The sequence below is a fragment of the Pogonomyrmex barbatus genome, unplaced genomic scaffold, assembly GCF_055798465.1.
Source record: "Pogonomyrmex barbatus isolate J1 unplaced genomic scaffold, ASM5579846v1 scaffold18, whole genome shotgun sequence".
Taxonomy (NCBI): Eukaryota; Metazoa; Arthropoda; class Insecta; order Hymenoptera; family Formicidae; genus Pogonomyrmex; species Pogonomyrmex barbatus.
Window position 1 is genome coordinate 363,770 of NW_028297114.1, and position 15,415 is coordinate 379,184.

Genomic DNA, 15,415 nt, shown 5'->3' on the forward strand with positions numbered 1-15,415 from the left:
AATTAAGATTAAAAATAGTTGTTTCACAGATTTCCATATATATATAATTAAACAACGCTGTATCACTATGTCGTCCGATAAATCTTACGAACCCGGTCGTACTCAGAGAACTTTAGAGTAATATTATTTCAGGACGAGGATTGTGTGATGTTTCACGGATAATCAAAGCTTGACTGGATCAACGTTTGACAATTTCCCAAGCTTATGTACTATTCATATCTCGCAATTATCCTCCCTTAATATTTCGCAACGTGACTAAGGCATATTTATTTCGCATAAATCCCCTCGTCAAACATTTTATAATGAATGCTTGTCTAATTTGACCAGGCTATTGACGCCAATTACTCATCCGGTGATTCGCTCATAAAAACACGCGAATAAACAACAAGCACGTCAAGTGACCACGTCATATTACTGCAGTGTGTTGCATTATGGCAAAATATAAGTAATACTGTTTATTTTTCTGCTTATAAAATCGGATTGATATATAACGCCGCATAAATTTCTAATCACGGCGGAAATCACGAACGCGCGTAATATTATCTGTCAATATTTGACATTATAGTGCCGAATAGTTGCGGTAGGCTGACACAACAGTTGAATTGTGACGGTATAATATGAGCATCTATACCGTTCTACGGATTTGTTATCACGAATCAAACAAATACAAATGCAATTCCAGTTCGGATATCGTCATATACATGTATATAAATGCATTTTCGACGTGTATCTCAGTCAATACCAATTTTATCACACAAAATAAATAATACGAAATAAATAATAAAGACGCGTACTATTCGGCCAATAAAATCGTGGAGCGATAGTATTTGTAAAACTCTTTCATAGGTGCCCGCGATCCGACGATCCTGAGTTCCCTCGACAGGCGCGCGTTCGTACCTATCTACGGAAAAACGTGACGAGTATCATCGACTTTGGAAAACACTTTCGTCCAGGCGCACTGCAGTTTCCCAGCGACAGCTTTTGCAAGAGCGGTAGCGACCCTACGTTACGTCAAGAACGCGCATTCGGCGCGGAAACGTCTACTCCGGCCGATAGGAATCGACGGGCGAGAAAGGGTGGAAGAGAGAAAGGGGAAGAGAGAGAGAGAGAGAGAGAGAGAGAGAGAGAGGGAGGGAGAAAGAGAGAGAAAGGGCGGAAATGCAGAAGGGGGATCGAATACAGCCGTGAGAAAGACAGGGGGGTGAAACGACGACGTTCGCTATACGTGGTCTGAAACTGGCAGGCGAAGGGGGTGAGCGGTTCCCTCGGGAGCTTGCTCGGCTCCCGCGCGTTACGGCGCGCCGTCTCCACGGCGCGATCTATCGCCCCATTGACCGCCACTCCATTATCAGGATAGTAATGCCGTAACCCCGTATCCGTAACCCTGCCCTACTCGTGTCGCTCTACACCTTTACTTTACCCGGGAATCCACCACGAGCCCGCCCTTTTGTTGGTTTATCGAAACAACCCTTCGTTACAACTGTTCGAGAGAAAGAGAGGGAGGGAGAGAGAGAGAGAGAGAGAGAGAGAGAGAGAGAGAGAGAGAAATTTCGGGAATAATCATGATCGGAACTGATAATTTTCAATATCAAGATACGATCAAGAACAAATTTGTCTTAAAATTTTCTTACATCTTAAATTAAATCTTTTCTTTTCTTAATCTTTCCTTTTTCAGATCCAACGAAAATCTTATGTAAAACCGCTATTTGTGAATGAATCTTTGCTTGAATCAAAAACGCTAAATATGTCGACTGTTTCCACATTCCACATATTGTAAAGGCAAATATACTGTGCCGTACTGCATGAATTTTTGATCGAAATACGTGGGTAGTCATGCACATATCGTGCACGGTCGCGATAAATATTTAGCAAATTTGCTGCCAGCGGCACAATATTGGTTTTTTTTCGCCTTTCGTTTGCAGCCGCAACCGTTAGTCTTTGTTGCAAAGAATGATCATCGTGATAATCCGAACAGTATCGCAGATTAAAATTTATAAAGTTACATTTAAAAAGAAACAAAATTTCGCACTTAGAAATAAATGTTTGTCTTTTGTAATTAAATTTTTTTTTATTTTATAAACTCAAACATATTTTAATACAATTCACAATTTATTAATTGCAATATCAAACTTGAATTCAAATTTCTAAAGAAATCAATTTATTATTAGATTTATTATTAGATACTGTAAAGGACACGCAAAAACAAATGATATGCAATATTTTGTATCACAAAAAAGTAATACCTTTCCGGGCGTCTGAAAATTGACGGTAGCAAGTTGCAAGTTGTTCACGAGCGCGCCTTGCAGCTTTTGGCTACGAGGATGCCCGAATTAATTACAGGCCACTTCTGACCTAACGGCAAACTAGAATCCGCTGCAGCTATAATTAAATTATATATAATTACTTTAACAGTTGCAAAGTTCAGAGAAACGCTTTCTACAAACTAGAAAGGTAATAAAAAAAAAAAGAAAAAATTGCACTATACTATATAAAAAATAATTTTCAATTTTCTTGGATCTTCTTTTAGAATTAAATAAAGATTATGTACAATACAAATATTTTACAAGAGAATAAATTCTTCTTTTTAAAAAGCAATAATATTTTTTAATAATATAACAAAATAATAATATTTAATAATTTAATAAAATAATAAAATTACAAAGAAATATTGTTACCATGTCGATTTGATGTTACTCATATCTCTTTTTACTTATTACTTTCTCTCTTCTATACTTTGACAAATACATATGTGCTCTATTCATTCTACACGATTACTACGATTCCTTCTGATTGTTGGAAAGTGGCGCTGTCTTTTTTTTTTTTTTTTTTTTTTTTTCCAGGAAATAACACTGTTTCCCGCGAACAGCGTACGGGGAATCACTTCGATCGGTCGTATACCAGTATCGAGACGACGATCCTCTCGCCCCATACAATTTTGCGAGACACCCCATCCCAGGTCGCAAAAGCGCGCGCGAACCCACGTCAGAATATGTGCCGGCGTGTTTCCTCACGGACAGTGCCATCCGCACCCCGATCACGTAGCTCAGGAAATCTCAACAGATAGACGCAAGCCGGAGTATGGAGTCACCCCAAGCGGCTCGAATGGGAATACACCTTCGTTCCCAATGTTGAAAGACGTCCGACAGCTCGACTCTATCGCGAATGAGGGACCGCGTCAGCGACTTTCGGGATGAGAACGCGCGCATCGTTCGGGGCATTTCCGATTTTCGCGCGTTGGGCCAATATCGCGAGATAACACCTCACTTAGATTTATTACGACAGATAACTCTGTACCTTCTCTCCTCCTGAAGGGCTCGCTCGATTACTCCAAATTCCAAGTGCTGTTTTTTAAAACGACTTTACTTTAATAATCCACTTCTAATCTAACTTACGGTAGACCCCGAAGAGAAGCTATATTAAGCTATATTTCGATCTCGCGAAGAATTATGTTCGTTTTGACACCGATATTATTCTCAACGTTTATTGAATTATTTAATCGAATCTCAGAGAGATCTACTGATCTGTTTGATCTTGCCTTTTACGATCTATTTTCAAGAGCCGACATTTGGCTTGACTGTTATTTCAAAACCAATAAATTCGGAATGTCTTTTTCCTATTGGAAATCATCGATATTAGCCTGCGCCGTTGTGACCCCTAAATATACGACTGTCTAATACTGATCTCGTGAATATATTGAATCGCGTTTGTCATCTTGAGTGAATAAAACTCGGGAGGATCTAAAGCGGTGTTTCTTCGCGACCCGCCCGCAATTGCAGAATTGCTTCCGCACATGCGATTTTGATTAGATACATCATAAAAGCTTTATTTTTCGCGAATGGAATCGTGCGGAACGTCTACTTGCATGTCCGGGTTTATGATCATAATTGATTCCTGCATCGTTCCTTCCTCCCTCATGCGACCGGAATATACGTCGGTGGGACGTTACTCGAAGCAAAACGTGAGCGAGATACAGCTGCGGCAACCGTATCGGCGATTTATAGCGGGACAAATACAGATGGGGAACTTTTCGAGCCGTAAGACGTGTCGGGAAAATGCTTTCGGCTTTCGACAGGCTCTCTCTTTACCGGTCCGTCTTACCTCACGTCCGTCGCGCATGTAAAGTAATAATGGGAAATCGAGCGAGAATAGCGTCCGTTCGATTTCTCACGCAAGCACTGATACTGTCGTACCGCGGATCAGAACAAGCTGGCATAAAAAGTGCCGCAAGACAAGAGAAGAGGAAAGGCACGCTTGCTCGAACGCGAGTTCAACGTAGCGCGTAACATGTGACATTTTATGGCTGGTAATCTAGAGGATAAAAAAAAAAGTCGGTTAATTCCGTAACATTAAGAATTATCGCGGTATTTTGGTGCTCAGATGAGAACAGATATAAGCGATCTATCTATCGTCAGCGTGAGCGCTTATATATGGGAGAGATACGCGAATCCGAGATAAAAGCTAAAGTAGCTAATAATATCAAAAGATTTATAATTAGACATACGTACGACATACTTTTTATTTAAACAAAGCTCTTTTAGAAGAAGAGTCATGTGAACGAAGACAAAAAAGAATATAACTTTATGTAATAAGCGTATAACAACGTCTATCAAATAAAGTTCATTAAGAATATTAACAAAGTATAATTGATACTTGTGTTGAAAATTCTGTTAAAATTTGTGACTGAATAAGTGGAATTAACCAAATGTTTTTCTCTAAAAGTATAACATTCTCACAAAGTATTCTTTTAGTAAGATAGAAGAATGTTGATGTACATGCAGTTAATGTAATTTTATATATATATATATATATATATATATATATATATATATAATTTCTAATATAATTATCCAATTTTATAAGCATTTTTCGAATCACGTAGAAATTTTTAAAAATGTTTTCGCTACATTTTATTATATCATGTCGGCATGGCATCTCAGAACAGTATGTATTTTATAGAGCCGAGCACATGTATGGCTACTTCTACCGCAATATACAGCGAGTGACATGGAAAGTCTTCTCTATATCCTCATATTTCTGATTTGTTACTTCGTAGCTCCTGTCTGTTTGGATGTCGTTGAGAACATTTGACAGAGCTTTCAGTCGTATAGGGGAAAATGCTGCACCACAATTTCTACCGAGAGAGTGTCGACCGAAATATTTGAAAATAAGCTGCGAAAATCTCTAGTCTATTACATTTGTCATTTTCGTCGAAGCCAGTCTTATAGAAAACAGCTATGTCAGAGTAGCGAGTATGTTCGTTAAATATTAAAGAGATACAAAGGCCAAGGTACAATCGTAATGTATCGGAGTATTTGTATTTATGTATGTATTCGTTTATTCGGTGCGATTTCCGCACCGAACAAACGCACCGCGACTGTTTTTATCACGGACGAATTTTAATTATCGGCCTTAATCAAAGCTTAATCGCCTGGAATTATTTCGAAATAGCAATGTATAAAACATTCGATGCTTTTAAAATGATGTTTAATCAGCCGCGAGGTCTCCGAGCCGGATGCACACGGAAAGACTCATCATTAACATTCAGGCTATAATTATCGCGTATCTCTCTCTCTCTCGTTGCCCATGTAATTTGATCTCATTAGTATGATGATTCTTTGGTAGCGAGCCCGCTTCATCTGCGACCAATTTTGCAACTCATTTTGCGTAAGACCCATTGCGATGTGATTAAACTCACGCGTAATCCAATGTCCGGTTCTGTATGCGAGGGAGGGACCTTCCTCCCCGCGAGAATCCCTCCCTCGATCCTGTCGAAATTCGATAAAGCGTAATTTGTAGCATTAACACGCCGCGGACACGTGATTAAATCTTACGCGACTGTAATCTCGCTCGCGAAACGGGAACGGATCGCCCTACCCATCCGTCTCTAGAAAATTGTGCGACAAATTGAAATGCGCACTGTATACCCTCCCCCCCCCCCCATCCTCCTGCCCGCACCTGTCCGATCCCCTTTTTTCGCCTTTACATAATGGTGTATCCGTAGTAATTACTGGAATGGACTGTAACTCTCTCACGGGCGGGCGAAATAAATGAAATAGCAACGTTTATTCGACAATCCGGTGAGGAGGTGCCTCCACGCGCTCCGTCGCGGAATTGCAATTGATAATAATTGAGAATGGCGCGCGGTTTCATTCCACGCTGATCGTTAACTCTCTCGCACTTTTAATTTCTTGTTGACGGGAAATAACGATGCGCCATCGCAATCCGTAGCTTTATATCACGCATCGTTACAACGATGCTCCCAAAATCTCTGCTGCATTTCCATTCGTATCACATATTCACGTTCTCTTGCGAGTTACGAGTTTTTCAAACGCGTATTGGAATATCCACAGAGAATTGCTATATCTAACAGCGTAAATTATATTATTTTCGTTAGACATCGTTATATTTGATGAAATTCTGTTTATAGCTCGGTTGCACCAATGTTATTTTGGCTTTAGGCGAGCTTTAAATATAATGTGTCTGTCTTTATTTTTCTTTCTAAATAAATTAAACCGCACCAAAAGCGAAAATAACGTTGATGCAATCGGGTCAAAGCTATTGTGTTTTTTAACCTAGTCGTAAATAAGCATACTTTACATTACAATATTCTGAGAAATACGATTGATCTTCAAAGTGCCAAATAGTACTATCTATTTCAGTTATTACACTCCCTCGGGGAAATGTTTCCAATTTTACAGAAACGCAGTTATATATGTCTAACACATGCATGCCTTTTCGATAGCAATGGAACTACTTCGAGGCAATTTACCGGCGGGTATACTACGATATTCATAACATTTCGCTGATAGCATACAATATCTCGTGTGGGAGTTCTTTTACATAATAAACATAACAAACATAACAAACTAATACGAATCGCCTATCAGAAAATAATGATTTATCCGCGATGCCGCTTGAAAAACAAGTATAAATATCGCTTTTCCGAAATCAAATTGCGATTGTAATGACTTTCCTATTAATTATTCCTATTAATTATCGAAACTTTGCAAATTAAATATATATATTGCAATTAAATAAATAAATAAATATATATATATATATATATATATACAGACATTTTCATCAAAAATTGTTATTATATAGTCATCAATATATAGTAATCAAATAACAATTAATCACGTTCATAATGTCAATGTGTAGGTAGATAATTGCAACAACGTGTAAAGTATAATTTTTTTTATATTTTAATAAAAAAGTACTTTAATACTTTAAATTTAATACAGAGATAAATTTATTCATGAGAAAGATTATTTCGTCAAATATAAAATTTTTATCAAATTAAAAATTATCTTCTATCGACATAATAAGTTTACTACAGAACCGATAGCTGATTACTTGTTTAAAATTTTGCGTTCAAATTAAACTGATTGTATATCTGCTGTTGGTACAACACCGTATATTCTGAATACAGCGAATGCACGCACAGAGAGCTCAAGTGTTGATAAAAGATGGATAATTCATTTCAGTTTGATATATTTGTTATATTATACATAATAAATAAAGTACAGGATCTCAGAAAGCAATTGTGACGTTTTTAAAATTCATTCGCTTCATAATTTTTTGATCTTTGTAAAAACATTTCTAAAAATCTATTCTCTTAAATATTCTATTTTGCCATCTGACGATAGATACACTAAATATTTAACAGAATTAAATATTTATAAATGGAAATATCAAATATGATATATAAAAATATAATAATATAATGTAGTTTATTATTTTATATATGTGTGATAAATTTATTATATTTAATTTTGTTCCATTTGAATAATTTTACAGAAATTTTTTACTCGCTTTAACATTACACGATATAAATTCAAAAAAGTAATTTTCGGTATAATACACATATATAAATATTGAGCATTTATTTATTATTGAATTGTATTGTAAGCACTGAGCTTATTAAATTATATTAATGGAAGCAATGTCTAATCGAATTTGCATTACAATAAACAGTAAGTTTAATCTCGCTCGGATAATTTCAATATTTTAATACGCAATGCAATTAGAACATATCTCGCATACATAATATCACCAAGATTTCAGTATGTCGATGTGACAGATAGCAATAAATTGCCGTTCAGAAAGACATTCGTTGTCGTTTAATATATTTATTAACATAACGTTAATATTAATACCATCAGCTTCCTGGGTCCTTACATATTTATAAGTCTCCATTTATAAGTCTCGCATATCAGGTTAATTTATGATATTACCGGCTATCAATAAAAATAATTGCTTTATTAACATGACTAATGACGAGTTTACATTCATAATATATTCATTGCTGACGCGATGGTTTCTCTCTCGCAGTGGGGTTTCCCCATTTTAATGAGTCCGATATGTTGCGAACCATAAATAGTACACCCTCGTCATCCCTTAGAAGTTATCTGTAAAAAAATCTTAAAAAATATTCCCTCAGTTAAGAAGTGTCTTTAAACCTTTTTATGAAATTACAGCCGAAATTACAATTTTCCATTCGTGCTTCATTCTGATTTGTAAAAGCATTAGTCGCCAGTAATTATATGAGCTAATAATAATATCGAACCTAAATCAAGAATCGTGAATATTAAATCGTGCGTAGTAGATTTATCTAACCTCTCTCTACGACCTCTCTATAAAATAGCATATCATTATCAGCAGAATGAAACTTTTTAAATATACTCGTATTAGCTTGAGCGAAATATCGATTTCTCTTCTAGCGCGTTCCAATTACAGCTCTCTCAATCTTTTCAATCTTAACTCATGTTCCGTCGAAAATTAATTAAGTTGACCTCAACGAAAAGTGAGCTTTTATTATTTATCTACAAATATTTTAAGAAATGCAAGAATACTCTCTCGGTCATCCGTGATCCGTAGTCGCGATCTTGTCTGTGGTCGGAGAAACGACGATTACTCCGGAGCACCGGAGTGCGCACATGTTCAGACAGGCGAGTGGAGATACGCAATTCGTGCTCGCATTGAATTTAATGATAGTGCGTCGAGGTGAGCGCTCGCTTGTTTCTCCGCCGGTCGCACTTACGCGCCGTGCATCGCATAAATTACGGAGGACATCCGTGCCATTTACAAAGCCGAGCCTTGATGAGTCAAATCGCCTGATTACCATATGTTTACCGTGCGCGCGGAGGTTTCATAGTCCCGCGTATGTGCGATCGGCGCGGTATAATGTGGGATAAATTATATGCTCGTAAATCATTCCATCGAGGCGCGAAGGGAAAGAAAATCGCGCTCTGGCGAGTTTTTCAAGTTGCGAAATCGTCCGATGCATATCCGATTCCGCGAAATCCGCCGCGATAAGCCGCGCGAACGGCGCAAAGTGAGTACGCCTCTTACGTGAACGTTAATCGCCGATCGAAACTACACGTTTTGTAACGGTCGCTTCTTTTATCGGCTGTGCTTCGCAAGAACTTTGTTTATTGCAGGTCGCGCGTCCCCAACTTATCGTGCAGATTCTCATTATCATACCAACGCGATGCAAATTAATAATGCCGTAGCGCGCAGAGATACGGAAGGCCGCCGTGTAGAACTTTTCGCCAATCTCCTTGTAAATTTTTTTCCCCATCCCGGAGTACGGCTAATTAAGGCGGAACACTCATAATAATAACGGTGGCAGCGACAGCTACTACCTAACAAATTAAATTTTTTACGCGTCATGTTGTCTTGAGTTGAGTTGACCAGTTAGTCAACTTGAATAATATATGGCAGTCATTAAGAATGCCTAGCGGTATACGGCTGAATAAATAAATATGTGTCAGGCGAAAGGAAAAAAAAGAATGCTGTAAAGGCCGTATCTGTTTAGAGCCCAAATGTTACTACTTCTATTATTTCTTACAGAAATAATAACCAAACGTTACTACAGGAAAAACACGCACGGTAAAAATAAATGGAAAAATATTACATGTATCATACCTTCGCGTATAGAAACAAGTTACTAATCGTTACAAAAATATACGCGCAAAACATCCTAATGAAAGAGACTACAAACGCGCACAACGAGAAATATATCGACTGCCCCGACGAGAGCCGTTTAATTAATACCCAGCATTAATAACAATAACGTTTGCCGCAACGGAAACTATCGGGCAAATTTAATTTTTTACACCGCGCTACGTCGTCGAGCCCACCTGGGTAATTTATAAAATCCGCGCGGGGGGGAGGGGGGGGAGGCCCCAGCGGATCTCTCCTTTTCGCGAGTTGAAACGGCGCCGCCTCGAGCCCCCCCAAGGGCTTCGGGCTTTATAATTAGGCAACGAAACGAATTGCGCCTGACGTCCATATCGACTACCTAACTCAAACCTGACTAACGAGCTTTCCACTCGTTTCTATACACATGCGCGCGCGAGCACGCACACCCGTCGGCCGCTAATAAATCTTCCGACCATATCTTCGTCATTATCGGCAAACGCTTTACGTGAATGGAACCACGTGATCCCTCCTAGCGCGCGTTCGTTAGCGTCAGTACTGTGATTTATTTCGCAACGGCTCGCGCTGAAATCGTACGGAACGGAACGATAATACGCACCGGCGCGCATTGCCATCGGAATTATTGAAACGTTCCTGTCGGTACCTAATTAAAATAATAATTTATACGCCGCGTTATTCGGATTGTCCTTTGCGAAACGAGCCGATTTAGCTTGTCACATCTATGTGACGGCGGTACGCCGCTGTTAATTTACAAGAATATTTCACGCGCTTATCCGTTTACGGGATGTTCTCACGGAATGGAGTCGCGCGACACGACTCTTCCCTCCGAAAATGTACGGCCACCGGTACTTCTGACGATAAACCGACAACCTCACCGGACACTAACTATCCGGGACATAATCGTTAAAACGGCACGCCCGTAATCCGCGCGACTCGCAAGAGCCGACGGCGGTCGCGGCAGCCGATGAAATAAATTCTCAATATAACGTTTCATCGATAAATTAATTGACCAGGCCTCCAACGGTGGCCAGTCTCTAGCGAATCGTGCAAGAGTTGGCACGGGGAGGGGGGGGGGAGGAGGGGAGGGGAGACCGGAGGAAAGAGAGATAGGTAGGTAGACAGAGAAAGAGTGGGGGGGGAGAGACGGGAGGGGGATGGAAAGGAGCAGGGGGCAAACTGCAGAATTATTATTTGCGAAAGGCGCCCGCCGTACCGCCGGCAAAACGCTGCAAAGCGGGAGGAGAGTTGTTACTGACAGCAAACATGGCCGCCAACCTCGTGGGCCCTCGGGCCAGCTTAATAACTTCTCTCTTACCGAGGCAATGCAGCACCTTTTTGCGATTCGCCGGAGCATTATTAATCGCTTGATGTGGATTTCAAACTTATTACCGCGGCTGACGTGATGGACATGGCCTGGGGGGCCAACGTCTCCCCATCGAGAGCAACGCGGGTCCACCTCTCCACTCGTTCCACGCCATCGTATTCATTTGATGTTGGAGCCAGGTGCTCTCCGTCTCTCCGGCTGGTTGACTTGCTCGCGGTTAATTTCGCTCACGGACTCCGAAATGCGCAGTCAATTGACAAAGATCGCGTTATTACACCGTGTACACCCGGTCGAACGCAGGAGCAATTAATGCCGGCTTATCATTCTGCCCGTTTCTCTTTTGCCGGGCTATTGCTTCGCGGTGAATTATCAAAGTAATCGCGAACGCGTTGTTACTTCAGCTACTCTCTTCACGGTTATGCGTTGCCATGCCATTGAAACGCAAATTGTTATAAATTTAATATGAACAATATGTAATAAATAAAAAAATAAGTATATAGTTATACATACGCGATAGTTATATTTATACAAGTTATAGATAGTTATATTTATACAAAATTCGCAGGATAATGTTGAAATATGTATTTATTCGAAAATTAATTTAATTGTATCTATGCATGATATAATACATAACATTTTTTATTAATATTTTTTTCTTCTTTTCTTTCTAATAATATGATTTAAATTTAAATTCATTGTAATAAAAAAATTAAAGTTTAACAACTTTTTAAATACAGATTTGGGTTTATCGGCAACTAAGCACAAGTTTCGCGTACAGTGCTACAGATGGCAGTAGACTTACATTTAAGAAACTTTGATCTAGAATCTCGCAGAAAGGATTCGCACAGTTTTATTTGAGCAAGTACACGAACCCAAATTCGATACATTGCACACATCTTGCGATACATTTTTATGATTAAAAACATAAACTTAAAACATGTCGTATACATATTTGAGATAGATAAAGTAAAAAAGCAAAACCTAAAGCTGACTTTTATTTACACTCCTTAAAGATAAAATTAATGCATCGTAAAGTTCTTTTAATCTCTAAAATTTTAAAGGTTATTACGTGTAGTTTAGGAAGATTGTTCACAAGATTGTTAAAGTCTTCCTTTTCCCTCTTCGACTTTTGTAGGAAACGACGCGATAACGCTTATCAAACTGAAGAGGATTAATAATGCGAAACCGAGCGTCTTTCCTTTCCTTCGGATGAGTCAAAAAGACGAATCAGTAGGCTAAATAGAGCTGCCAGGATAAGGCAAGAGTCAGACAGCTAAACCCCGGGATGCCGGAAAGGGGCATGGCGCGGGGGCAAGAAGGACCGTAGTCAGGAGGCAAGTGGGAAACCGGACGGGGGGTGGGTGGCTCCCAAGAGACGCGTTCGTAGCAAACGCCCACGAACGGTGACAGTCGGCGAAGATTTACGACGCTATAAAATATCATTTGTATTTGATGTCAGAGCGAGGGCTTGATTAATGCACTGCCGGGCGCACAATGAATAACTGACGTGTTGTTATAGTAACATCAATCTGAAAGAAGCACGGGGTGAGAGACCCGGGTACCCCGTTGATAAATTGTGTAGATTGGAGTCGCCGTTGCTGAGATACGATCAGCGAGCCTTCTACGATTCAATCATTAATGCCGTTTCTCTCCCCCCCCCCCTCTCCCCCCCCCCCACGCGACCGGAATCATCCATAACTCCCAGCGTGTTTGCCGTTCGCGAACTATCGGTACATCGATAATTTTTCGTTTTTGTTGAAAGAGAACTTCTAAAGTGAACGAATAATTTGATTTATTGACCGACATTGCATTTCAAACAGCTGGACGTAATGTAAAATCGGAAACCGGTTTTTGCATGCGATCATTTCCACATTCAATGGCAATTCTCCAAATTTCAAAAGCCATGTGTCAAAAAATTCTGCAAATATCTCTACAGCATGTCTTTTTATTTACGTGAGATTGAAAAGAGTTAGATTTCAAATGAGCTATTTGACGTTGAAAAAGAGAAAAGGAGGGCGAGGAGAGAGAGAGAGAGAGAGAGAGAGAGAGAGAGAGAGAGAGAGAGAGAGAGAGAGAGAGACCAATTGTCAATCACCTGTTTCGAGAATGACAAATGCGGGGACAGAAAACGACGTGTTCGAAAGCAAGAGTTTTAATTATCAGAAAATTTCCTCGCGCATCGATCTTTTCTTTTCCGAATGGCTTTTATTCACGTCGCCCCGACGTATTCAGGTCGACGTTTCCGAAGCGGGAACAAATGCGGCTCCCGCGTCTTCGGAAATGTTATCGGTCACGTGAACAGTGCGAAAGTGTCGCGAAGTTTATGGCGAGGAACTGCGCTCGGTCGGTCTCTTATAACACAGTCATTAATCACTTACCAACAATGATTTTATTCGCGGCGAGCGGTCCGAGCGTAACGTACCGTGACGCACCTCGAACAGCGGGGACGATACATCACCGTGATGCGTAATATCGTCCTCAGCTCGGCGAAGGGAACGGAACGGAACGGAACGGAACGGAACGAGAAAACGGGAGAACGCGCCGTCGTTCAGCTTCGACGTCGTCGCGCTATTTTCGAGTTGTCAAAATATCGCCGGGGCACAGTTGAAGATCGCGCGTGAAGCGGCACGTCGTGAAATGATTGATTTCCTTTCCCCTGACACCCCCTAAGACGCGTTAACGAAACAAATGCTCTCGCGACGCAAACGCAAACGTCACGAGAGACACGTCGCGTGATCATCTCGTTGACATTTATTTCAGGAATTTAGTTATGAATGTCGTATAACACGTTGTTCGAGAAATGTATATTGATATCGGAGAAAGATTTAAGGATGACGTGGGCCAATCAATTTATTCCCCCACGTCCGAAGATGATATCACACGCGTAGACGAAGTAAACGTCGGGGGGGTGAGGTGTACCCCCACCGAGAAAAGTAGGAGGTTACTTTATTCTATGGGCTGATTATACTCGTAAATATTTCACCAAGGGATGATTCGAGCTGTGGAACGAGGACGACTCACTGTTGAGGGACGAGCAGACACCGCAATAGGGACAGCAACGGAAAATGGTGATGTGAGAGGGGGCAGGAAGCGGGGGGAGGGGGATCACAGGGGGGGACAGGGATTTACGCGTGCGAGTCTGAACGCCCTTTATACGTCGTCGACGCTATAATATATGACACCTATAGATCACAATTACGTGTAATGGCGCTCACTCTTGTATTCATGGCGATATTATTTCTGGTTGCCTTCCACGGCCGTCGTCGTTCACCCTCTCCTACCCTTCTTCCAGCCCTCGTCGCTGCTTGTTCCTGGGAGACTTTGGTTCGTATGCTAAGCAGGCGGTAATTCTAGTTTGATTTACTTCGCCGGTCAACCCTCCCTCTCTCTGAAACTCCGCGGTGTACGCGACTTCCAACCCCGCCGGGAAAGTGATTACGCTCGGATCGGGCGATAAGTCCTTTATGGTTTTTGACATGTCGCACATTGGCGTAGCACGAATTCTCTTAACGCATCATTTTCTTTCTTTGAAAGAAATTAATATTAATTGTTGAAAATTCTGTCTAATATTTTTTTTTTTGTCGTTAGAAAATTTCGAAGCGATCGAACTTTTAATACGAATTGACTCCACAGAGCATTTTATAATTATTTAAGAAAGGATTAAACTTTTTTAGAACGGAAATGATTGAAAGTCGCTCTTGAGTGTCTATCACCTGTAAAGAAAATGTTAAGTGGCTGCAAATTATCTTAAACTCGCCGCGGTAAAGAAAGATGACATAAATTGAACAGTTTGAATACATAATGCGGGCGAAATTATGCATCGATTACATATCGTGACTCATAATGAGGAACATTAATATAACCAAAGGTGTATTTCTGTCCTGACGCAGAGAGAGAGAGAGAGAGAGAGAGGGGGGGAGGGGGGAGGGGGGAGAGAGAGTGAGAATGTCGATATTCTACCCGGAGAGACTTCGTGGACTCGGCGCGACGTGACGCCTTAAATTAAGGAAACGAGAAGCGTTAGGATTTATACGACTGTCATCTTGCAGCGGCTGTTCCCAGATATATCTTGTACATCAAGCGGGCTCGTTAAGTAATTAGTTCGAGCAGTGTCAGCGGAATCATGGGATATAATCAAAAGTTAGA

General features: G+C 40.4%; 2 long non-coding RNA genes across 5 annotated transcripts in view; both read right to left on the reverse strand.

Annotated features, from left to right (window-relative positions):
* The window catches only part of LOC112552750 (uncharacterized), a 227,803-nt gene that overhangs the window by 10,143 nt on the left and 202,245 nt on the right, over window positions 1-15,415 (reverse strand). The gene's annotated exons all lie outside the window — the stretch shown is intronic.
* Window positions 7,482-15,152, reverse strand: LOC148936969 (uncharacterized). Its single transcript, XR_016138813.1, has 2 exons — window positions 13,648-15,152; window positions 7,482-8,423 (listed from the first exon to the last, which is right to left on the reverse strand). It is a non-coding gene; the product is annotated as an uncharacterized LOC148936969 (long non-coding RNA).